Source organism: Silurus aristotelis (genome assembly GCF_946808225.1).
Source record: "Silurus aristotelis genome assembly, chromosome: 19".
NCBI lineage: Eukaryota > Metazoa > Chordata > Actinopteri > Siluriformes > Siluridae > Silurus > Silurus aristotelis.
In genome coordinates, this window is record NC_139592.1 from 7,535,803 (window position 1) to 7,561,001 (window position 25,199).

The 25,199-nt window shown below is 36.4% G+C and overlaps 1 protein-coding gene across 3 annotated transcripts in view; it reads left to right on the top strand.

Moving 5' to 3' along the window:
* The first annotated feature begins 6,729 nt into the window (after nucleotides 1–6,729).
* rap1gapa (RAP1 GTPase activating protein a) overlaps nucleotides 6,730–25,199 on the top strand; it is a 121,919-nt gene continuing 103,449 nt past the window's right edge. For all 3 annotated transcript variants that reach the window (XR_014538007.1, XR_014538008.1, XR_014538012.1), the window contains exon 1: nucleotides 6,730–6,868. The gene's annotated coding sequence lies outside the window, so the exon portion shown is untranslated. The remainder of the gene's footprint in view (nucleotides 6,869–25,199) is intronic.

Genomic DNA, 25,199 nt, shown 5'->3' on the forward strand with positions numbered 1-25,199 from the left:
CTATCCATGGGCTACAACTGATGCTTGTGTCAAGCCACTCTTGAACCAGAGACAACATCAGAGGTGTCTTACCTGGGCAAAGGACAAAAAGGACTGGACTGTTGCTCACTGGACCAAAGTCGTCTTTTCAGATGAAAGAAAAAAAATGTTTGCATTTCATTTGAAAATCAAGGTTCCAGAGTCTGGAAGAAGAGAGGAGAAGCACAGAATCCAAGTTGCTTGAGGTCCAGTGTAAAGTTTGCAGTGGTGGTTTAAGGAGTCATGTCATCGGCTGGTAGTCCACTGTGTTTTATCAAGTCCAAGGTCAGCACAGCTATCTATGAGGAAGTTTAGAGCACTTCATGCTTCCCTCTGCTGACCAGCTTTATGAAGATGCTGATTTCATTTTCCAGCAGGATTTGGCACCTGCCCACACTGCCAAAAGCACCAAATGTTGGTTAAATGTCCATGGTGTTGTTGTTCTTGACTGGCCAGCAAACTCACCAGACCTGGACTCCATTGAAAATCAATGCAAATGAGCTGAAGGCCACTGTCCAGGGCTTCCATACCACCTCAGCAGTGCCACAGACTGATCACCTCCATGCCACGCCGAATTGAGGCAGTAATTAAAGCAAAAGGAGCCCCTACCAAGTATTAAGTACATAAACAGTAAATGAACATAATTTCCAGAAGGCCAACAATTCACTAAAAATTCTTTTTTTGATTGGTCTTATGAAGTATTCTAATGTTTTGAGAGTTTGATAGTGATTTAGTGGATTTTTGTTAAATGTGAGTCAAAATCATCGAAATTAAAAAGAAATGAAAAGAAATTAACACTTGAAATACATCAGTCTGTGTGTGATGAATCTAAATAATATACGATTTTCACTTTTTGTATAAAATTATTAAAATAAATCAACATTTTAATGATATTCTAATTTATTGAGATGCACCTGTATATAATGGAATCCCAAATATTCTGTATTTTTTACTGATATTGTGCCTTTAAAGCTGCAACTCCAGTGGCCTTGTACAGTGAAAACCAAACTCTCTCTCTCTCTCTCTCTCTCTCTCTCTCTCTCTCTCTCTGAAAAATTCCTCTCCTCTCCTCTGCTATCAACAATTTATGCAGCAAAATTTATTTTAGCATAAAAATATATATGGACAGGCTGGGCTCTCTTGAAATGGTTGGCCTTCAGCAGTTCTCGGTTACCAATGAATGCGACTTTAGACCAGTGGCAACAGAAAAACATAAAGAAAACTAAGAGTGACTGACTTTCATTTTATTTTTTTTATATTATCTTAACACTTTTACATTTTGTGAGAAAACTGCGAGGCTGCTTAAATACTCTTGCGACTTCACTACGCTGCTAGCGTGTTCCTGTTCTACTTTTTTAACCAGTAAAACCGCATGGCCTGACCGAGCAAGGTGAGTTTCTACTCTTTAGACAGCGATTTGCTGAGAAAATTGCCATTCACCATTTCTGGCCTTGTCCTCTATAAACATACTGTGGTGTGCCCCTTACTATGCACTTCTTTGTGCTGTGCAGTGCTTTTTGGGGAGGTTATAAAATGGGAAGCTTATTAAATGCTGAAAAACAGTCAGAAGGGGGTATGCATACATTATTTCTGACTTTATGCAGCTCCTTTATACATTTCTTTGTCCAGACAGATGTTTGGATTGAAATAAATGATTGGTGTGTGCACAATGAGATGTTTGATGTGTGTTGGTGTGGCCTGGGGCAGCAGTCTTTGATGTGTGTAAGGGACTGAGTGTTGATCTGCTTGGGGGAGTTGAGGGGTTAGGACCAATGTCGAGTAAAAAGGCATGGAAGAATCAATAGCTTTCATCATATCACAAAAGCAAGCATTATGTTTGGAGGAAGATGGGAATTAGATTCTGAAGGTGATAATTGTAACAGCTGTGAAATGATAAGACCATTGATTCTCAGCTATCTGGCAGGAAGAAAAAATAACAATTGCTTCGTTGGGGGAGTGGTAGCCTAGTGGTTAAGGTGCTGAGTTACTGATTGGAATTTTGGGGGTTCAGCTATCGCCAAGATGCTGCTCTTGGGCCCCTTAAGCATGGCTCTTGACCCTCTATGCTCCAGGGGTGCCATATCATGGCTGATCTCACTATGCTGTAATGTATATGTGACAAATAAAGTCTATTCTATCATGAAAACATTGAACTGATTTTATAGAACTTTACATACAACATCGTGCACCATGTGTAAAAAGAATAAGCTATTCTATATTTTGCTTTGTTTATGATGCTATTCATATTTCAGTGTAGATGTATTAGTGGCTGCAGGGCTACACATAAATAATTCATCAGTCAGAAATTTACACAACACTGTGCATTCTGACTTTAAGTGGTCATATTATATGTGCATGTGGTTCTATAAAAAGAAAGTAGAAAGATATACTGTATATCATGTGATGAAAAAAGCACACCCAGGATGAGCACTACAGTTATGTGGGCAATTATTAGCTATCTTTGAAGAACTTGAGCCATATAGACCCGTGGTTGTCTGAAGGCACAGAAGATGCACCAGTGTCAGAATTTATGTGTTTGTTGAAATGGCTATATTAGTTTTACTATCCAATGTAACTCACCTACTAATCATGCTTCCAAGACAGTATTCTAAGAGTAAAACAATTATTCTAGATCTATTAATCAAAGGATTTCTGATTGCATTTATGAAGGTCAGCTGACTGGGAATTTCTGGCAAGTTCTTCATTTCATTTGCCATCTCCTGATATAATCATCTTCAACCACAGGCATTGTCATTAAAGGTGTTTTAGAGGTGTCCACTTGTATAGACTGTGCTTTATCCTCTGAATAATCCAAACCTGGTTATTCTTCGGAGCTCTTACTATATACAAATCCGATTCCAAAAAAGTTGGGACCCTGTACAGATTGTGAATAAAAAAGGTTATGAATAAATTTCATAACTTTATATTTTATTCACAATAGAATATAGATTGAAAGTGAGACATTTTGAAATGTCATGCCAAATATTGGCTCATTTTGGATTTCATGAGAGCTACACATTCCAAAAAAGTTGGGACAGGTAGCAATAAGAGGCCGGAAAAGTTAAATGTACATATAAGGAACAGCTGGAGGACCAATTTGCAGATTATTAGGTCAACTAGCAACATTATTGGGTATAAAAAGAGCCTCTTAGTGTGGCAGTGTCTCTCAGAAGTCAAGATGGGCAGAGGATCACCAATTCCCCCAATGCTGCGGCGAAAAAATAGTGGAGCAATATCAGAAAGGAGTTTCTCAGAGAAAAATTGCAAAGAGTTTTAGATTATCATCATCTACAGTGCATAATATTATTCAAAGATTTAGAGAATCTGGAACAATCTCTGTGCGCAAGGGTCAAGGCCGGAAAACCATACTGGGCCCTTAGATGGCACTGCATCACATACAGGAATGCTACTGTAATGAAAATCACAACATGGGCTCAGGAATACTTCCAGAAAACATTGTTGGTGAACACAATCCACCGTGCCATTCGCCCGTACCGGCTAAAACTCTATAGGTCAAAAAAGAAGCCATATCTAAACATGATCCAGAAGCGCATGCATTTTCTCTGGGCCAAGGCTCATTTAAAATGGACTGTGGCAAAGTGAAAAACTGTTCTGTGGTCAGACGAATCAAAATTTGAAGTTCTTTTTAGAAAACTGGAATGCCATGTCATCCGGACTAAAGAGGATAAGGACAACACAAGTTGTTATCAACGCTCAGTTCAGAAGCCTGCATCTCTGATGGTATGGGGTTGCATGAGTGCGTGTGGCATGGCCAGCTTAAACATCTGGAAAGGCACCATCAATGCTGAAGGGTATATCCAAGTTCTAGAACAACATATGCTGCCATTCAGAAGTCGTCTCTTTCAGGGAAGACCTTGCATTTTCCAACATGACAATGCCAGACCACATACTGCATCAATTACAAAATCATGGCAGTGTAGAAGAAGGATCCGAGTACTGAAATGGCCATCCTGCAGTCCAGATCTTTTACCCATAGAAAACATTTGGCACATCATAAAAAGCAACTAGAAGCCTGTTTTAGACAAAAATGGGACAACATTCCTATTCCTAAACTTCAGCAACTTGTCTCCTCAGTCCCAAGACGTTTGCAGACTGTTATAAAAAGAAGAGGGGGATGCCACACAGTGGAAAACATGGCCTTGTCCCCACTTTTTTGAGATGTGTTGATGCCATGAAATTTATAATCAACTTATTTTTCCCTTAAAATGATAAATTTTCTAAGTTTAAACATGTGATATATTTATGGTATATTCTGAATAAAATATTGAAATTTGAAACTTCCACATCATTGCATTCTGTTTTTATTCACAATTTTTTAGAATAGCGTTTGTAACTTATAGTGGTACAGTAGTATTGTTGTCTCACAGCTCCAAAGTCCCTAGATTGATTCAGTGCTTAAGTTATGTGTAGAATGTTTTGTGTTATCCCAGTGTCTGTGTAGAATTGTTCTAGTCATACCCCATCTCTAAAAACATCTGCCAGTGAATTGTAAAATTGAACTAATAAGAAGAAAAATATTCTTACAAAATTATTGTCCCTTTAGAAAATAGCAATGTCATACTTAGATCACAAAAAAACTATGTATGTAAATGGAAATTGTGCCTTGGTGTATGAATATGTATAACCATGATACCCAGGTTGTACTGAATATGCACTTTGTATCTAGAATATCCCAGGAATGCCCCTAGAATCCACCACCATGATGAAGCATTTATTGAACACAACTGAATGAATAATAGAATGTAAATCATCAATAATAACTTTTATGTAGTAATAGCAATAAAATTAAGTATTATAATATTGAGTATTCCAACGTTTCAATGCAAAGCACAGTATATATGTTAATACTGTTGTTGTTGTTCTAATCTAATCTAATAGTTTGTCTACTTTGTGACATTAAACTGTAAATATATTTGTTAATTAAAGAGACCTGTTTAAAAGATTGCTTTATTTCTTTGTTTTTTTTGAAAGACATGTTCGGCCTACTTTTAATATGAGTTAAATGGTGTTGAAGTATGGAAAAGAAGCAATGTTGGTTCATTAGGCTTATTGATTGCTTGCACAAGTTGGAAGTGGTAGTTCAGTGGGTAAGGTGTTGGTTTGCTGATCAGCAGGTCCCCACAAAGTTGGGGGTTCAAGCCCTGGCATTGCCAAGGTAAAAATTTTATTTCTCCTTCGAAATCTAATAGTTTGTCTACTTTGAGACATTAAACTGTAAATCAATTTGTTAATTAAAGAGACCTGTTTAAAAGATTGCTTTATTTCTTTGTCTTTTTTGGAAGACTTGTTTGGCCTACTTTTAATATAAAAAAGTATGAGTTATGAGTTACATGGTGTTGAAGTATGAAAAAGAAGCCATGTTGGTTCAATAGGCTTATTGACTGCTTGCACAAGTCAGAAGTGGTAGTTCAGTAGGTAAGGTGTTGGTTTGCCAATCAGCAGGTCTCCATGAGGTTGGAGGTTCAAGCCCAGACATTGCCAAGACTCTAATGGACTACACCAGTTCTGGCAAGGTTCCTGGTAAAGGCCAGTGCATTGAAAAAAATCCACAGCAGCAATTCAAGGGAAAGGTTGGGAGGCAGTCAAATTTTATATAAAAAATCGCAATGATTCCATGAAGCGAAAAATTTAAAGGTGAAAAGCCTTTAATCGATGTTTTTTTTTTCATATGTATGTTAAAGGCAACATGTTCAGAAACATTTTAGTTCAAGTTGCTTACAAATAAATGTTAAAGAGAATTAAGATGTCACATATTCTTGTTTTTGTAGGTTTGCCCAAATGTCCAAACTTTTCAGGTGGTTGTTAATCATTGTTGTATATCAAATATCTTCTACTTCTACCTAAAATGTATATAGATATATAGCAATATAGCAATATATATTGCTATATTGCTATATAGCAATATAGCAATATAGCAATATATATTGCAACACGGTTGATCACATGCATGTTCTGTTTTAATCTAAATAGATTCCAGTATGCACAGATCATTATTTATTTTAGTCCATGATGGTGTAAATGAACATGAACATTTCCTGCTTGTCATATAACATGAGTGTTGTAGATACCAAAGTGGAACTTTTCAGACTCTCAGAATTGAAGAGAATTGAATGTGTTAAACAGGAAGTGAGGTAAGACTTTTTTACTGTTTACTTTCTTAGAAATTGTCTATTCAAACACAAGAGATGATAGGAAATAGTGAAAAGCAAAATAAATGAATGAATAAATAAATAAAAACAGTTAAATTCTTCCTTTTAAACAACACTTTAGTTATGGTCTGCACTTAATCTTCATCTTCGTTAATGTTATACACAGTTATAATTGCATATAAATTGGATAATCTGCAGATAATTTATAATAGTGACACCTAGAGGTGGCTGGTGGTAAGACAAAATAGGGACGTCCCCACCAGAATAGAAAAAAAATCGGACAAAAATTGTGCTCTCTAAACTTGTGTATTTCTGAATATAAAGATTTTTGGGGAACAAAAAATCCAAAAAGAGACGTCTGACTTAAAATTGTGGCCTTAATGTATTTAGAAATCGGTGTTACCACGAGTCAGTCAGGAGTCCCCACCATGTAGCAAAAACGTGTGTGTGTGTGTGTGTGTGTGTGTGTGAGAGAGAGAGAGAGAGAGAGAGAGAGAGAGAGAGAGAGAGAATGTAGTTAGATGTTAAAGCGAGAGAATGAATGAAGCTGTAACTCTCCACGCATCATCTCACCTTCAGTTTGGAAACGGCTTGTCCTTCTCTGCGGTGCAGACGTTGTAGTGGCCTGTGCACACTCGGCATTTAGCTTTTTTTGACGGTGAAAGCCACAACAGGACAAAGTAAGTCGCGATAAGCCGGAAAACGACATCAACGTATGGAAATGTTTCTTGCTGAATGCCCTTAACTCTAATGGCATCCACGACGCTCGCGCGTACGCAACGCAACTGTGCCTTGCGCATCTACTTAACATGTGAACGTAACTGATGTTACTAGTGTAAATATACTCTGTTTTTTTAAAGAATGAAGTATCGCTTGCAATACAATAGCACAGCCTTAGATGTTTGTATAACGTTAAACGTATGTTTAGTACGTTTTTACTGATGACCGAGCAAGTTAACAGTGAAAGTGTACAGTACAGTGTGTCCAATTACTAGAACTTTTCACTGACATGAATATTTATATATGCAAACAAGACCTCATCTAACTAAACATTTATTCATTTGCATATTTCATAAATCTAAGAATCTATGCTTTCTGTTGTAAGTTAGAATTGAAATGATTATTTCACTATTAAGACATTTAAAATGAAAGATTTACAGGAAATGTTGCAAAAAGGATTGCGTCAAGAAAATATTTGTTCAATTTGATGCATTGTTTTTGATATAGAATCTAAAATAAATTCAAGAATACTCAACATTTCCCATATGATTTCTATAAATTAGGGTTAGTAAGGATTGCAGGTCATCTATGCACTGTGGTTTTTATATAAAAAACCCCAACTGATTTTAAGATATTATATCATAACAGGAAACAAGCTTTTCAGTCATAAAAAGACATGAAGAAGTTAAAAACTGCCTGTAGGGTAACTCCTTTTTTAAGGAGATAACTTGCTAACTCTTTTGCAGTCATCATTAAAATTCATCCCAATGGTGGCATATGAATGCCAATTTTTCCATTCCAAACAATGTATACCATATTTTCATGGAGCTTGGAATTGTCATGTTGGAACAGGTTTGGGTCTCTTAATTCAAGTGAAGGGAAAATGTAATGCTACTGCATACTGTACAAATATATTCTATACAGTTGTTTGCCTTCAAGTTTGGGGTAATAACCACAAATGGCTGGAAAAGTCAGGTGTCGCAATACATTTGTCCATATAATGCATTATAGATGCAATTTATTCAAGAAATAAAAAAAATTTGTGCTGTGTCTTACCTTTTCAAGAATTACTTGTCAGCCATTGTTTAAAAAAATAAATAAATAAATATGAATACACAACAAATTTACAAGACATACTATTTATAGATCTGGCTATATTCTGTATACATTTATTTTAACCCAACATTTTTTATTGGTGTTAATCATGATTGATACATGGCATTAAATGAACAGGCTAAGCGTTTGAGCTTGGATGACATTTTTGACTTGCACTGTAGCAAAACATTTTCTAATACACTGAGATTACATCGAATACGTTCATTTAACGACACTCCCCTGACTCTGCTTTACAGCCCTTTCTGTTTCTTAAGTCAGCTTTTTGTGAACCAGTCAGCTTCATTCCCTGATTGATATTCACCGTTTCTCAATCACGGTACAAAATGCATCAGCGTTCAGGGAAAAACAAGAAATCATACATTTATCAGTGTGCGCTTTCTCTTATTCCTGTCAGGCGTGAGTGAGCGAGGCGGAAGCCGGGGCACAGCAAACAGACTTTAATGCACACTAAACAAAAGCAAACGTAGAAAACATAGAACACCCTCAGAGTCCAAACACAAACAATAACGGACAACGGAGTGGTGTGAGTGAGGCGTTTATATAGCTGTGAGGGTGATGAGGAACAGGTGTGTGGAATCAGTATGATGGCGAAGCGCTCCGGGCGGGCGGGGCGCGCACCGGAGAAGAAGCAGGGTGATCCCTGACAATTCCTACTGTGCCTCCACAATAATAAAATTGAGGCAAATTTGGAGGGTGTTTTTTTTCTAATAAAGCATGATTTATTCTGTGAAATTGCTAGCTCCAGAAAAGAAAAGAAATGAAAAGAAAAGTCACAGCTGGCTATATGTTTGTTTTTATTTTTTTTTATATTTTTTTTTTTTTTTTTTTTTTAGAAATATCTAATATTCAAAGAGATGACATGTTGCTTCATGTCAATCAAAAAAGAAAAGACATGCACACAGTGCTTCCAGCAAAAGCTATGTATTATGGAAAATGTCTTTCATGTGTTCTATTACTTGTGATACACTGATGTCAATAACTAGAAAGCGTAACAAAATATTCACACCAAATCAGTATTTAAGATCCACTGACACCTTTAAAGTACAATGTGAGTAGCATATTTAGCAGTTTTCATACCAGTATGCCTTGTGCTAGAAAACACTGGCACTACTGTAGTACTGCATTTTTAATACAATTGTAAAACAGCAAAACAAAATGTTATTTTTTCAAGCAGTATTGGGAAATCAAGGTACTTGATGCTCTACAATAAAAATTTTAAATGACTGATACAAAGTAAGAATATTTTATATTATTTCTCACAAGAGTCTGCACATGCACATTTATGTTAATGTTTGTTAATCCAGCAGAAGAACTAGTAAAGCTGTTTGACAACTTAAAAAATAAAGCAGATCTAAAAAAACAAAACATATTTGGATTTAAGGTAGACGTTGTCCTCATTTGTTATTAAAAATGCAAATATATTACAGTGGCGGCTGGTGAAAATTTTCTTAAGTGGGGCTGTGGCACACTGCCACAGCAAACAATTTCAGCAAGTGCTGCAATATGATTTATTGAAATGCAGACACAGTTTAAAAACATCTGGTCACATTTTTATTCGTTAAAGCATCTCTAAACAGTTAATTTACAAGTCGCAGTTAAATTCTGGATACTTCCATGACTCTGAGGATAACCATGTACAAGAAAATCAATGTGGTGAAAAAGCCTGCATTTACACACCCACATAGCCAGGCCTTTTTGGTGTACCAATGTGAAGAGTAGCTTCGCGTGTACGTCTTCCCCTTTTCGCTTGTCTGCTGTCTGATTAAGAGATCAGGCTGATCTGGACCCAGTTCTTTTACCTTCAGTTTTTCTGCCAAAGTTCTCTTCTCAAACGGGCATTGGAGTAGAGATTATACAGAGTTTTCGTGTCCGGAACTAATTACACCTGAGTCCGCCATTGTCACATAACATTAATTGAAAATCGCGCCACTACTGGCCAAGCCCTCATTTGAGCAGTTTGGGGGCGACAAAAAAAATCGGCCATTGCAGATAAGAATTGGGGACGCTGATTGGCTACATTTTATGTCACATCTTGAATATATTTATATATTGAATAGGCATTTGACTTAATTCTACAAAGACCCGCCTCCTTTGGGCGTTTTCTCGATTGCCCCTCAGCTGAAATTGAGTGGTGCACACAGAGAGGACATATGGTGATTGTGAAAAAAAATATTTTCCACAGATGATTTTCTAATATATTACATCATACAAATATACATTTAAATAATTTTTATGATTATAATTTTGCGTGTGTGGTTCAGGGAGGGCGGCGCCCTAGCACCCTCTATTGGCCAGCCGCCACTGATATGTTATCTACTTATAAATGTGAAAAATGTGACTCTATTATCAGGATAATTTATGCACGAGTTATATTGCATTTTAAAATTAAAACCTGAAATAAATAAACTGCAAAAAATTGCTTGTAACAGATATTTAAATTGATGCAATAGTTTGTGTCAGTATCTATCTTTCAATTATTGTTAAATAAACACCAACATTTTTTTTATAAAAATATCAAATCAAAAGGTATATCTGGATAGAAAACACAAAGGTGTAATGGTTTGGTTCTCAAGTGCAACATGCAACATTTATATGTACATGTATACATCCAGTAACTGCCCACAATATTACAGTGAGGAAAATAAGTATTTGAACACCCTGCTATTTTGCAAGTTCTCCCACTTAGAAATCATGGAGGGGTCTGAAATTGTCATCGTAGGTGCATGTCCACTGTGAGAGACATAATCTAAAAAAAAAATCCAGAAATCACAATATATGATTTTTAAACTATTTATTTGTATGATACAGCTGCAAATAAGTATTTGAACACCTGCCTATCAGCTAGAATTCTGACCCTCAAAGACCTGTTAGTCTGCCTTCAAAATGTCCACCTTCACTACATTTATTATCCTAAATTAGATGCACCTGTTTGAGGTCGTTAGCTGCATAAAGACACCTGTCCACCCCATACAAGCAGTAAGAATCCAACTTTTAACATGACCAAGACCAAAGAGCTGTCCAAAGACACTAGAGACAAAATTGTACACCTCCACAAGGCTGGAAAGGGCTACGGGGAAATTGCCAAGCAGCTTGGTGAAAAAAGGTCCACTGTTGGATCAATCATTGGAAAATGGAAGAAGCTAAACATGACTGTCAATCTCCCTCGGACTAGGGCTCCATGCAAAATCTCACCTCGTGGGGTCTCAATGATCCTAAGGAAGGTGAGAAATCAGCCCAGAACTACACGGGAGGAGCTGGTCAATGACCTGAAAAGAGCTGGGACCACCGTTTCCAAGGTTACTGTTGGTAATACACTAAGACGTCATGGTTTGAAATCATGCATGGCACGGAAGGTTCCCCTGCTTAAACCAGCACATGTCCAGGCACGTCTTAAGTTTGCCATTGACCATTTGGATGATCCAGAGGAGTCATGGGAGAAAGTCATGTGGTCAGATGAGACCAAAATAGAACTTTTGGGTCATAATTCCACTAAACGTGTTTGAAGGAAGAAGAATGATGAGTACCATCCCAAGAACACCATCCCTACTGTGAAGCATGGGGGTGGTAGCATCATGCTTTGGGGGTGTTTTTCTGCACATGGGACAGGGTGACTGCACTGTATTAAGGAAAGGATGACAGGGGCCATGTATTGCGAGATTTTGGGGAACAACCTTCTTCCCTCAGTTTGAGCATTGAAGATGGAAGACCCAGCCTCGACCTAACATTACAATGACCCGAAGCACACAGCCAGGATAACTAAGGAGTGGCTCTGTAAGGAGCATATCAAGGTTCTGGTGTGGCCTAGCCAGTCTCCAGACCTAAACCCAATAGAGAATCTTTGGAGGGAGCTCAAACTCCGTGTTTCTCAGGGACAGGCCAGAAACCTGACTGATCTAGAGAAGATCTGTGTGGAGGAGTGGGCCAAAATCCCTCCTGCAGTGTGTGCAAACCTGGTGAAAAACTACAGGAAACGTTTGACCTCTGTAATTGCAAACAAACAAATATTAACATTGACTTTCTCAGGTGTTCAAATACTTATTTGCAGCTGTATCATACAAATAAATAGTTTAAAAATCATATATTGTGATTTCTGGATTTTTTTTTTAGATTATGTCTCTCACAGTGGACATGCACCTACGATGACAATTTCAGACCCCTCCATGATTTCTAAGTGGGAGAACTTGCAAAATAGCAGGGTGTTCAAATACTTATTTTCCTCACTGTATATACTAAAATTTTGGACTCAACTTTGTTTCTTGTATTCTCATAATCAGTTTTTTTTTGTGCCATAAAATGGCTAAGTTTTAACAGCTATACATTATTAATACATTGAAGTTAAATTTAAACACCAATGAATGTTCGAGGCTAAAAATATTTACAGAAACTAATATTCACAGGTTTAATTGACTAACCGCAGGAAAATGAAAATGTAAACACTATTCTTTTAGAAAAGTACATATTATATTTGATATTGCAAACTTAGAACTTATGCTATATATCAAAACAGTATATAACCAAAATAATGATTTAAAAGATGTACAGTATATTGGTTAGGATGCGGCGCTCTCACCACTGCGGCCTGGGTTCAATCCCCGGTCAGGGAACCAACCCCAGCCACTCTTAGTGCCGGTCCCAAGCCTGGATAAATGGGGAGGGTTGTGTTAGGAAGGGCATCCAGCGTAAAAACATTTGCCAAATCAAACATGCGGATGATCCGCTGTGGCGACCCCTAATGGGAGAAGCCGAAAGAAAGTTTTACAGTATATTATAAAGATTTATATCATGGGGAGGAATTGTACGGGTATATCATGGACAATGTGATATGGCAAAGCCCTACTCATCACACATAGCTTGATGAAACCACATTATAGGAAAATTATGTGTGTCTTTATAGTAGGAAATGCCTTAAGCAGCATGTTTTCATTTAGAACATACATTACCACTGATTATAGAATGAACACTGCTTGTCGCTTTGCATATCCTGCAATGCCAGTTGGGTGAACAGAAAACTTTTGAAATGTACTAAAACTTATTTTCACAAGGGCAAACCAAATGTGTTTGCACTTCCCAGGCTGAATTTTTGCCATTTACCCATAGCAGACAAATTCAGGTCGGTGACTTGCCCTCCAGGAAGGTAAAAGATCTATGTAAAGCCTGCAGGCTTGCTGGTTTGATAGACATAATGACTGTGCCATCTCCACAGTACCACCTGAGCACCAGGCATTAGTCTGGAATCCAGATGGTACTTATATTCCATTTTATACACCATGCACTGTATCCGTTATCAAGGCTATATCATTAGGGCTGCTTTCCAACACGTGGTCCAATATAATAAATCTTGTATGGCATTTGAGGTAAGTGGCAATTAGTAAAATGCTAATCCATTTGCCATTTTGCCATTTTATTGGGTATTCTCTCAACATAAAAGCATTGTGCAAGCAAAGAATAAGCAGTATGTCCCTCACTCACTAGCCACTTTAATAGCCTGTTTCGTGCCTTTATCCAATTAGCTGAACATGTGGCAACCAAACAATGCATAAAATCATGCAGATACAGTTCAAATAGTTCAATTAATTTGATACCCTTATAAAAAACTGACTATGAGAATAGAATGGTTGGTGGTGCTATTTAGGTCTCATGCAGTATCTATAATTAATACAGAGTGTGCAAAGAAAAGGTGAAGAGAGAAGCCAGAATAGAATAGCCAAATTGGTTTAAGTTTACAGGAAATTTGATAGAATTTTAAATCAAAATCTTTACAACTGTGGTGAGAAGAAAAGCATTTCAAAATGCACAAATCAACAAACCAAACCATGATAGATCATCTATTACAGCAGAAGACATCATCAGAGTCCACACATATCATCGGAGTGCAAGAATGTAAGGCTTCAGTACACATAGTCACTTTGAAATTGGATATTTGGAGATTGAAAAATGTATGGTCTTTTTCCTCCAATATTCACCTGCCTAGTTTTGTGTCACACAGATGAAGATGGGTTTTCTTTTGAGTCTGGTTTCTTTTAAGGTTTCTTTCTGCTGTCACCTCAGGGAATATTTCCTGGCTTGCTCAGTTGAGATAATACATATAGGGACAAATGTATAAATTAAAAATTATAAGATAGAATGGAAAAAAGAAAAATGGCAGATCTCCTGTCATTGTAGGGCAAAGCATTAGCATGTTTTTTAAAACTGAGAGCATTCTTTACATGTGGTCTCGATTTTTCTTTATCAGAAACAGAGCATCTTTATTATTCCTTTGAGTAATCTAAGAAAAAAAAAAAACAATCTTGCAATCACTTTACAACCAAACCTGTGTGGGTTTACGTGGCTCGGTGTATGTGCATATACATATGTTTGAACGCCTAGATCCTGCTGTGTCTTTCATTTCTGTCCTCCTGTGCCCTCTTGCAGTGTGGCCAAATTGAATCAGTAGGGAGAATTGCTCTGTTCTCCAAGGTTTTAGCCTCTAGACGTCGGCATCGACCACAAAGACTCTTTACAATACAGGAACGTTTTCCAATACGGATTAAAGCTACCCTCTGGCATTAGGTATCATTAAACTGAGGTGTATAAGTGTTTGTGTGTGTGTTTGTGATTATGCTAGACTCTGTTATAGTGCTAATGCATTGTGTTATAGTGCTTATGCATTATGGATTAGGGACTTAGCAACGGATTGTTTTCCATCTGTCTCTAACGCTGTGAAACCTGATTCAAATATTCCATTAATAGAGGCAGTTAAGTAAATGTTCCAGTATATGTGTTATAGCTTCACACCATGTACCGGATATCTAAAGTATGAAATTGCTTTAAATTGAGTCAAATTCTTCTTCAGTGGATTTGACATGACAGTATAATGGAATTAAATATACACAAAGTTTGCATAATCACTTATCTGATAAGATGGAAGAAAGCTGAAATTGAAATGAGATGAAATGACATGAGAAAATGACATGAGAAAATGAGATCAAGTGTTTCTTGTTTTTGTTTGTGAAAAAAATCCCAAAGCTGCTTTATGCATTGTATTTCCGAATGCTTTCTTATGATAATGATACACAGGATATTCACAGAGGACAAGAAGCACGAATGTTTGTTATTTTTGACTTATCTATGCCAGTAAAGTTGATAATAAACTTCATAAAGGCTTTCCAATTAGTAAAATTCATGTCTGTACCTACAGTCACTTCATAATTATTGGTACCTCTAAAAAATGTGCAAGACATTGTGAACATTTTTTGAAAATACCTGTGAAATAAATTTTTTGTGGTCAATTTATTTTCCACCATCAGCATAATTGGTGGTTTGTTAATGCTTTGGGCTGCCTTGTAGCTTGTAATCCCAGACTTTCTTGTGCCATCACCTGGCTGCCTCTTTCAGGAGCTCTCACTAAAAATCAGTAGGACTTTTATCTATGGAATGTTACAGTGCAATTTTCAATAAAATGTTTTTATTTTATTTTATATTTGGGAAAAAATTAACTACCTACCTAGGAACAATTCTTTACACACACACACACACACACACACACACACACACACACACACACACACACACACACACACACACACACACACACACACACACACACATTGTTCATTGTTTTTATGGGGGCTAATATACAGGCTTTATCTAGTCACATTCATTAAACCTATGAAGAATGACAGCAGGACCCTTTTGGTAATTTATCTATTACTATTTAGAACCTGTCACAGAGGATCACATACAAGAAAAAGTATATTGTCATTTGGTTTGGCTCAGACATTCATAAATATTGTTGTTCAGCCCTTTTATTCAGAGTGGGCATAAATGCATATGGCATTTCTCTAGTTTTTTTAAAGCAGTGCTGGTTTTTTAGTAACCTTATGTAAATGTGTCGTTAATCCTTCTCCATGTTTTAAATCACACTGTTTTAGTGAACTTAGGTACCACATACAGTATCAGACAAAATCACACACTCTACAGTACACACACAGTCTCATTCACCGATTAAGACAGGTCTTTCCTGTGTCACCTTGTGTCTTGGTATCAGTGTAGCTTATCTAAAAGGAAAGGTTAAAGAAAACAGAACTTTTTTCTGACCTTCATGTTCAGCACAAATTTACAAATAGAGACTAGGAGATCTGATGCATGGGCCTGCCTCAAAGATAAATCACACTCATTTAATAAAATAAATTGTAGAAATATTATCAGTAATGAGCTGTTATTTCGAAAATGAACAAATGTGTGTGTATTTGTACACATGTATCGTTTACTATATATTCCATGCATATCTATAATACATTCTTTTATTCGCTATAATAAAACACAGTCTCAGCGAGTAACTCAGAAAGACCCTTTATTGGGCAGAAAAACAGAGCAAATATTACTTGGATATTTGTAAGGTCCTTTTCTTGTCTATCGAAGCTCACAAGTGTTCAAACACAAGGTCACTTCAGAGACACAAAGCCACCAGGCGAGCTATTTTTTTTTTTTACTTAAGTAAATACTAGCAAAAAGCCAGTGTTTAGAGCTCAGTATGGGTTCAAGTGGAGCTATTATGTGACTTCAGTACAAGAGTGATATATCATTTTGTCCTTGGAGGACAAAAGTGTAAGGCTTAACCAGCAGTGCAATGCATAGCAATGACCACCACATACACATTAACATAGAAAGGTGCTTTTTGCTGTTTTAACCCCTGCAGTCTTCACCATAGGCCCCTTCTGGGTCACAGGTATGAACTTTCTACTCAAGCCTAAGTGCCATACAGTGCAACAGAAAAATTCATAGCTAATTCAGGGACCGTTTAGGAGTGATATATACTGATGCCCTAGCAAATTAGCCCTCCTCAAAAGTAGTAGCTGTGGAGTTTCTGAATTGCTTCAGAAAATATGAAATGCACTTACTGCAAATGTGAAAGGATGAAATGAGATAAAAGGAGTGTATATCCTATACAATATCTTATGACAATAAGATAGACAATATCACAAAGGGGCATATGGGATCCGAATGAAGAAAAAATGAAGAAGAAAATATGATAACAACAGCGTTTGTGTAAAAAGTTCACTCTGTATGACTTTTGTTTTAAAGTTGTTTTTTCCAAGAACTTAATTACAGCAAATTAGGAAATAGTATAGCTGTTTTGACTAAATGATATTGTAATAATAATATAGTTTTATATGGTTTTCTGTTAGAGCTGTCCAATTTCAGCTGCTATAAGGTTAGCTTGTAGTCTTAAAAAAGTGAAAAACTTTTTGATAGAGACCTCTGTAATGGTTGTTTTTAGTGTGCTCAACAGAGTACTCCCATGGTTTTTAGTGTGCACATTAATCTTAATTTATAAACGGAATAAAGCATCTAGACTTCAGTATATTTATTGGTACCTCAGGTAAAGGCCATGGTAACAGGCAATAGCTTGTGCATTTATATTTGTTCACTGGCAGTGAGGGCATGTTTCTGCAGCTGACTCAGTTTGTTCATTATTGAAATTGCTCTATTTTTAGCTTGTAGAAGTGTCAGTGATTGTGTGCAACATAACCAGAGATAGCAAAAATACACACATCCTTTACCCAAGTAGAAGACCAGATACTTACTTTTTAAAAGACTCTGGTAAAAGTTAAAGAACTGAATACACTTTTTCACTCAAGTAAAAGTAAAGAAGTTTGGGTGCTGACATGTAGCCGTTACTACTACCTGTTTTAGTGTCATGCTGGTAACTGAACCTCACATCATATTAATATATACTAATACAAAATAATTTAACATTTTGTTACTTAATGAATGTATCCAGGCTAAACATCCACCATATAGAAAACAAGCAGAGAAAAGATTATGATAATACAGGTAGTCAGGAATGTCTATGTTTTGTCATGTTTACATCGCTAACTCCCTCTCCAGTCATCCACGTCAGCCTTATACTTCTTGCTGCCTTCTGCCCTGCTTGTTGTTAAGTTCATAGGCTAACTTACATTGTGGTGTGTGAGAGCCAGGAAATTATACACTAGTGGTAGGTTGAATAAGCTGCGCAATGACAAGAAATTGGTTGATCGGCAGAAAATGGCAAGCAACGAGAAGAAAAAATATTGATCACGTCACCAAATAGATTAAATCTAAAGTAACAAGCCTAGTTTGAAAATGTAAGAACTAGAAAGTACAGATATTTGTGTAAAAAAATGTATGAGTGAAAGTAAATAGTGACGTAAAGTACTGATACCAGAAAAGTTTACTTAAGTACAGTAATTAAGTATTTGTACATCATTACATCCCATCTCTGAACATAACACCAGGTTTGGCATTACATACATTTTCAAATGCTTTCTAAATGCTCACTATAAAAGATGGTGCAGCCATTGCAAATTGTGCATATTTTTAAACCTGTGCAATTTTTCTAATTTCATGCACTGTTAACAATGTATTAACAAAAGTGTTACCAATGTTTTAAACTCTTAAATATTTTTTATTAAAGATTAAAATAAGATGAATGTGGTACTTTAACCCTGTTTGTAAATGTGGGTTTAGTTTATGACAAATGGATAACCAGGACACTCTGGGTGACCATCCAGAAATCACAATGTATGATTTTTAAACTATTTATTTGTATGATACAGCTGCAAATAAGTATTTGAACACCTGTCTATCAGTTAGAATTCTGACCCTCAAAGACCTGTTAGTCTGCCTTTAAAATGTCCACCTCCACTACATTTATTATCCTAAATTAGATGCACCTGTTTGAGGTCGTTAGCTGCATAAAAGTAAAAATCCAACTACTAACATGGCCAAGACCAAAGAGCTGTCCAAAGACACTAAAGACAAAATTGTACACCTCCACAAGGCTGGAAAGGGCTACGGGGAAATTGCCAAGCAGCTTGGTGAAAAAAGGTCCTCTGTTAAAACAATCATTCGAAAATGGAAGAAGCTAAACATGACTGTCAATCTCCCTCGGACTGGGGCTCCATGCAAGATCTCACCTCCTGGGGTCTCAATGATTCTAAGGAAGGTGAGAAATCAGCCCAGAACTACACGGGAGGAGCTGGTCAATGACCTGAAAAGAGCTGGGACCACCGTTTCCAAGGTTACTGTTGGTAATACACTAAGACGTCATGGTTTGAAATCATGCATGGCACGGAAGCTTTCCCTGCTTAAACCAGCACATGTCCAGGCACGTCTTAAGTTTGCCAATGACCATTTGGATGATCCGGAAGAGCCATGGGAGAATCTTTGGAGGGAGCTCAAATTCCGTGTTTCTCAGCGACAGACCAGAAACCTGACTGATCTAGAGAAGATCTGTGTGAAGGAGTGGGCCAAAATCCCTCCTGCAGTTTGTGCAAACCTGGTGAAAAACTACAGGAAACGTTTGACCTCTGTAATTGCAAACAAAGGCTACTGTACCAAATATTAACATTGACTTTCTCAGGTGTTCAAATACTTATTTGCAGCTGTATCATACAAATAAATAGTTAAAAAATCAAACATTGTGATTTCTGGATTTTTTTTTTAGATTATGTCTCTCACAGTGGACATGCACCTACTATGACAGTGAAGTGGGAGAACTTGCAAAATAGCAGGGTGTTTAAATACTTATTTTCCTCACTGTATATATATATATATATATATATATATATATATATATATATATATATATATATATATATATATATATATATATATATATATATATATATATATAAAATAAAACAATAAGTTGTGTATTATTAGCTTAATTGTACAAATGTGAATTAGTTAAAACAAGATTGTATAATCGATCAATATTTAATCCAATGGGGATGAAACCCAACTGAGTATTCAACCCTTCTGCCATTTTTCAGGTGAAGGGTGAGGGCAACTTTTTCCATCCAAAGCAAATTATTTTACTGAGAGTGCCTGTACTTTTGGGTTAAACTCTTCGTCTTAACAATAAGCAAAATTTAATTACAATCTCATTAGAATGATTTTAAATGATAGGTTATCAAATATTATATTTTTTACATAAAAAAACTGAAATTTGTTGTTTATGTGAACAAATAAATATTGTTGTGAAACGTACTTAAACACTGAATTAGTTTCTGAAGTATAGGACTATAAAATGTGGACCACTTTGGAATTGGAATGCAAAAATATTATGATGTGTCTGGGTGGAAAATGGCTATATTTAAGTAGACTACATTCTCGAAGGCCCCTTTTCTTGCCAAGAGAATTCGCTGTAAAGTTACAAGGCTGTTGTTCATAGTTCATGACTGCTCTTATTTAGAGCTTGCCTGAAGCCATTCTGTTTGTCCGATGTTTCCTTTTACACACTTTTCAATGTAGCTGATAAATAATGTTATAATTTCCACGGGACATCATATGCACAACGATTTAATGTTTAGACAGTTGTCTTTAGATTACTGTCTGATCTTAAAATGAGCAATTACAGAAAAACTACTATTGCATACTTCTAAGCGAACACTGCTCATGTTCCAAACCACTAAATGTAGATTTTGCTGTTTGGTGCCAGGTCTGTTGACTTTGTGATTGTAGGGTTAAACATGCCTATTATTTGTGGTGTTGTATCCAGAGGCCAGGTGCAGCTTTAGCTGTACAGTTTCGGTCATGAATCACTGATTAGGACAGACTGTGACGTGACTGTCCAGACTGCCGGAAAATAATAGAAGAGAATTCTTCTTACCCATGCTAAATAGTAAGCTCTAAAACAGCATCTGACACTTTATACACAATAAAAATATATGAATAGTAATAATAAATAAAAAGATTAAGACAGTTTTATTCATTTTTTTAAAGAGTTTTTTTTACACAGAAATGTAAACAATTGAAAGTATTGTGCTTTTATATATTGAGTATAAGAAACGTAAAAGCAAATAATTACCATTTATGAGAGACAAATAAAAAACAAAAGTTGTATATATAAATTATACAGTATGTATATTTATATATTGCGTTATATATTATTAATGTTACGCAAAGCTTATTTTACTGAATGAAATATTTCTCATATCATTAATATTCTCTATTATTGTTTCTTTTTTTTCTTCTTTTTTTCACATTAGGGGTCGCCACAGCGGATCATCTGTCTTAATACCCCCCTGTCCTCTACATGTGCCTCTTTCAAACCAACTACCTGCATGTCTTCCCTCACCACATCCATAACCGTCCTCCTTAGTCTTCCTGTCTTCCTCCTTTCTGGCGGCTCCATCCTCAGCATTCTCCTACTGATAAACCCATGTCCCTCCTCTGCACATGTCCAAACCATCTCAATCTCGCCTCCCTCACCTTGTCTCCAAAACGTCCTACATGTGATGTCCCTCTAATCAACTAATTTCTAATCCTGTCTATCCTCATCACTCCCAATAAAGATCTCAACATCTTTAGCTCTGCTACCTCCAGCTCCACCTCCTGTCTTTTAGTCAATGCCACTGTCTCTAAACCATACAACATTGCAGGTCTCACCACAGTCCTATAAACTTTCTCTTTTACTCTTGCAGATACCCCACTATCACAAATCACTCCTGCCACTTTTCTCCACCCACTCTTTTCTTCAGTTCTCTAACACACTTTCTATTACTTTGCACTGTTGACACCAGGTACCTGAACTCCTTCACCTTCTCCAGCTCTTCTCCCTGCAACTGCACCACTCCACTGCCCTCCCTCTCATTCACACATATGTACTCTGTCAAACTCCTACTGACTTTCATTCCCCTTCTCTCCAGCGTGTAACTTCTGAACCTGCTCCTTACTCTTACCACAAATAACAATATCATCCGCAAACATCATAGTCCAGGGAGACTCCTGTCTGACCTCGTCTGTCAACCTGTCCATCACCACTGCAAACAGGAAAGGGCTCAGAGCCGATCCTTGATGCAGTTCAACCTCCACCTTGAACCAGTCTGTTGTTCCTACTGTGCACTTCACTGCTGTCACATTTTCCTAATACATGTCCTGCACCAACCTCACATACTTCTCTGACACACCTGACTTCCTCATACAATACCACAACTCCTCTCTCAGTACCCTGTCGTACACTTTCTCTAAATCCACAACATTTTTTCTCTATTATTGTTTAAAGAGAGCAAAGTAGGAATCATTCTACTGATTATCTATCATGCTATACATTTCGTCTGGAGCCTGCACCATTACTGACAGTTACAGTATTTAGCACTTGTGAAGTGACTAATAGCTTTGGATCACAAACAGGGGCATATTATAGGTACTTCTTGTTTTTTCAAAAATAAACCTCTGTTTGTGGCAATCAGCATTTTTGCTAATCACACTTCTGTTCAAAATATTCTGCGAATCAATTTAATTGTAAAGCCAGTATTGCAACTCAAATCAAATCATGACTGGAATGGATCATTACACCTCTGATATACAGTATATAATAAACACCCAATTACTGAACAAATGATAACTTAACATTTGACATAACAGAAGTGACACATTATAGATAGAGAATGTTTATTAAGATCGATTTTTGCCCACAAATAGGTTTTGAGTTACTATTGGATACTTTAAATGAGAACAGTAGTTATACTACACAGAACACATTCATGGCAGTAAGTGATAAAATATCAATAAAAATGAATACAAATTCCAAAAAGAACACCAGGGGAATATAGCTTTCATTGTCAGATAAGTTAATGTACATTAGACTGTAAATAGATATAATTAGTCACAAAAGGAAATATTTACAAACACGATATCTACAATAAATCTACTGATGATTATATGAATAAAAAGTATGTAAATACCTTACCATCACACCCATACATTCTTCCCCAAAGTGTGCCACAAAGTTTGAAGTACACAATTGTACAGGATAGAGATACTGTTTTACTTTACTGGAAGTATAAGGGCTCAAACCAGTTCAAGCATAACAATTGCCCTCTGCACAAAGCAAACTCAATGAGGCCATGGCTTGCTAAGGTGAAGTGGAAGAACTTAAATGTCCTGACAACAATTGCAAGAATAAACAATTGTGAATATTTTGCATAAAAAACACATAAAACCAGAGCTATGGCACTGCATGAGCCTGCATTTAAGGTTGTCAGTTACATTAAAATATACTGCTCAATATTTTTTATCGACGAGATAAAATATGTATCAACATTATCAAAGCTTTTGTTGAATACATTTGCAGTCTGAACACGATCCCTTAGTCATTTATCAGATCTGGCATATTAAAATTGCCTCCAAATCCACTTATTTTCTCCTTCTTAAATGTGACCTGTCTAAGGCTGTTAAAGCTTTGGCATCTGTAATTACATTTGTATGATTTTATTGAGATGAAACTATATTTATGCCAACAGTATTTATTCAAAATTTCTATCTAAAGCATGTAGACGGTATCTTTTATTTTAATTCACATGACAGTTTTATCGTAATTTATAGGTAAAGTATAAAAAAGCCAAAAATGTATCTTTTTAGTTTCTTCTTGAACTTTGTCTGCAGAGTAGATACTAATGCATTTTTATATTACTGTTTTACAGTGAATGTAGAAGCTGTGAAATGGAATATGGTATTGTATGGTACTGTGAAGAAAATTGAATAAAGAGATTGTGGTAGTGACTAAGGCTTTGTACTGTGTAATTTGAATACTTTTTCCCCTGATATATTTGTGGTATTAAATTGCTGATCCGAATTGTGCTTCTTTTTATCTCTTTCACCAGAAGATTCCAGAGCATCTGAGTCACTATACCCAGACTCTGCAATCAGGCATACCTTTCTATGACCATTACTACTAATCACACATGCACTTTATACATGCACCTCATGGCATTTTTGGGCTTTATTCATAGGGATATTTTACCCCAAAATGTCAAAATATTAATTATTAATTCTTTTTAACAGCAATTCATTGGTCAGACAACTGGCAAGAATGAATTAAATTGCACTCATGCACTCCTGCACTCTTGTGCCTTCATTTGCTTGATTACAGTGAACTATTTGGGGAAAATCTAGATAAACTATAAATCTATCACTTATATAGTTGTTTTTGTGTGCAACTGCTGGTGCAAAAATTGGCAGGTCTTTTGAGTCATGCTCCTATATTGCTCTATGCTCCACTATATTTTCTGCCGTATACATCGACATGGACTTTGCCTAAATAGATGTACACCAGTGATCACAGAAATTGTATTCATTCTTTCTGTAGAAAAATCTTTTTTATATAAGTTGTCTTTTTATTAAGAGGTTTATTATTAAATGTGATGTTTACTTTTTTCAGAATATTTTTGTGTTTGTTGAAAATGCTTGAATATGTGAAAATTAAGCATATTGTGACACATATGGGTGATGCTGCAGTCTCCAGGCAATGTTTTTAATAACGGAATGCACTGATGAACATAAAAAGAAAAAATATAATAAAAAGTAATAGGAATAGCATTTACCATTCCTTGCATCAAAATTTCTTTGAGAAATGTTCTTTTCTATTCACCAAATACTGACTGTGCAAGTTTTCCATCTGCAGTAAGGTAATCAAGGGAACATAACAGACTGAATCTAGGACACAGTGTACTGCACAGTACGGTGTGAGAAAATTCATAGTTAACACAAAAAATATAAATAAATCAGCAGGTTGGCTGAGTGGGAATCACTGGGTTTTAAATTGAGATCAAATGCATCAGCGGACAAGTGGGAATTTGTGATCTGCTTAATAAGATGCAGAAATGCAGAATGGAACGGAGAAACACAGCGATCTATCAGGCTTGAACGAAAGGACTAAATATGCATTGGTGTAAAAATGCATAAGCATTTGCTAAAACCCACAACATTGACTAAATATGAATTTGATTCATCATTATGTTGCGAGCGAGGTGATTATTTAACCTGATGCCTGCGAGTCATGACAGAACAGATAATTCCAGAAGTTAGCAAACAAACAGTTTACACAATAGCTCCTAATTAAACTATGATGAGGATTATACACTTTTTGCTTACCATGCTGATGATGACACTAGTGCATTTTCTTTTCATGTGCTTGTGCAGCACTGTGGTACTTCCATTTCATACAAGCTCCACTTTGAATAACTTGTAGGTTACAGTCTTATTTGTTGTGTTTAATATACTGTAGAATGCTCCCATGCCTTGGATGACTTGGGACGCACACTTTTTCCTGCTGTCGGTTGACCTGTACACTCTGCCATTATCTTGCCGTCACGTTAATCCATAACTGGAGCAGCCCAACTAATCGATTACACCATTCGTTCACAA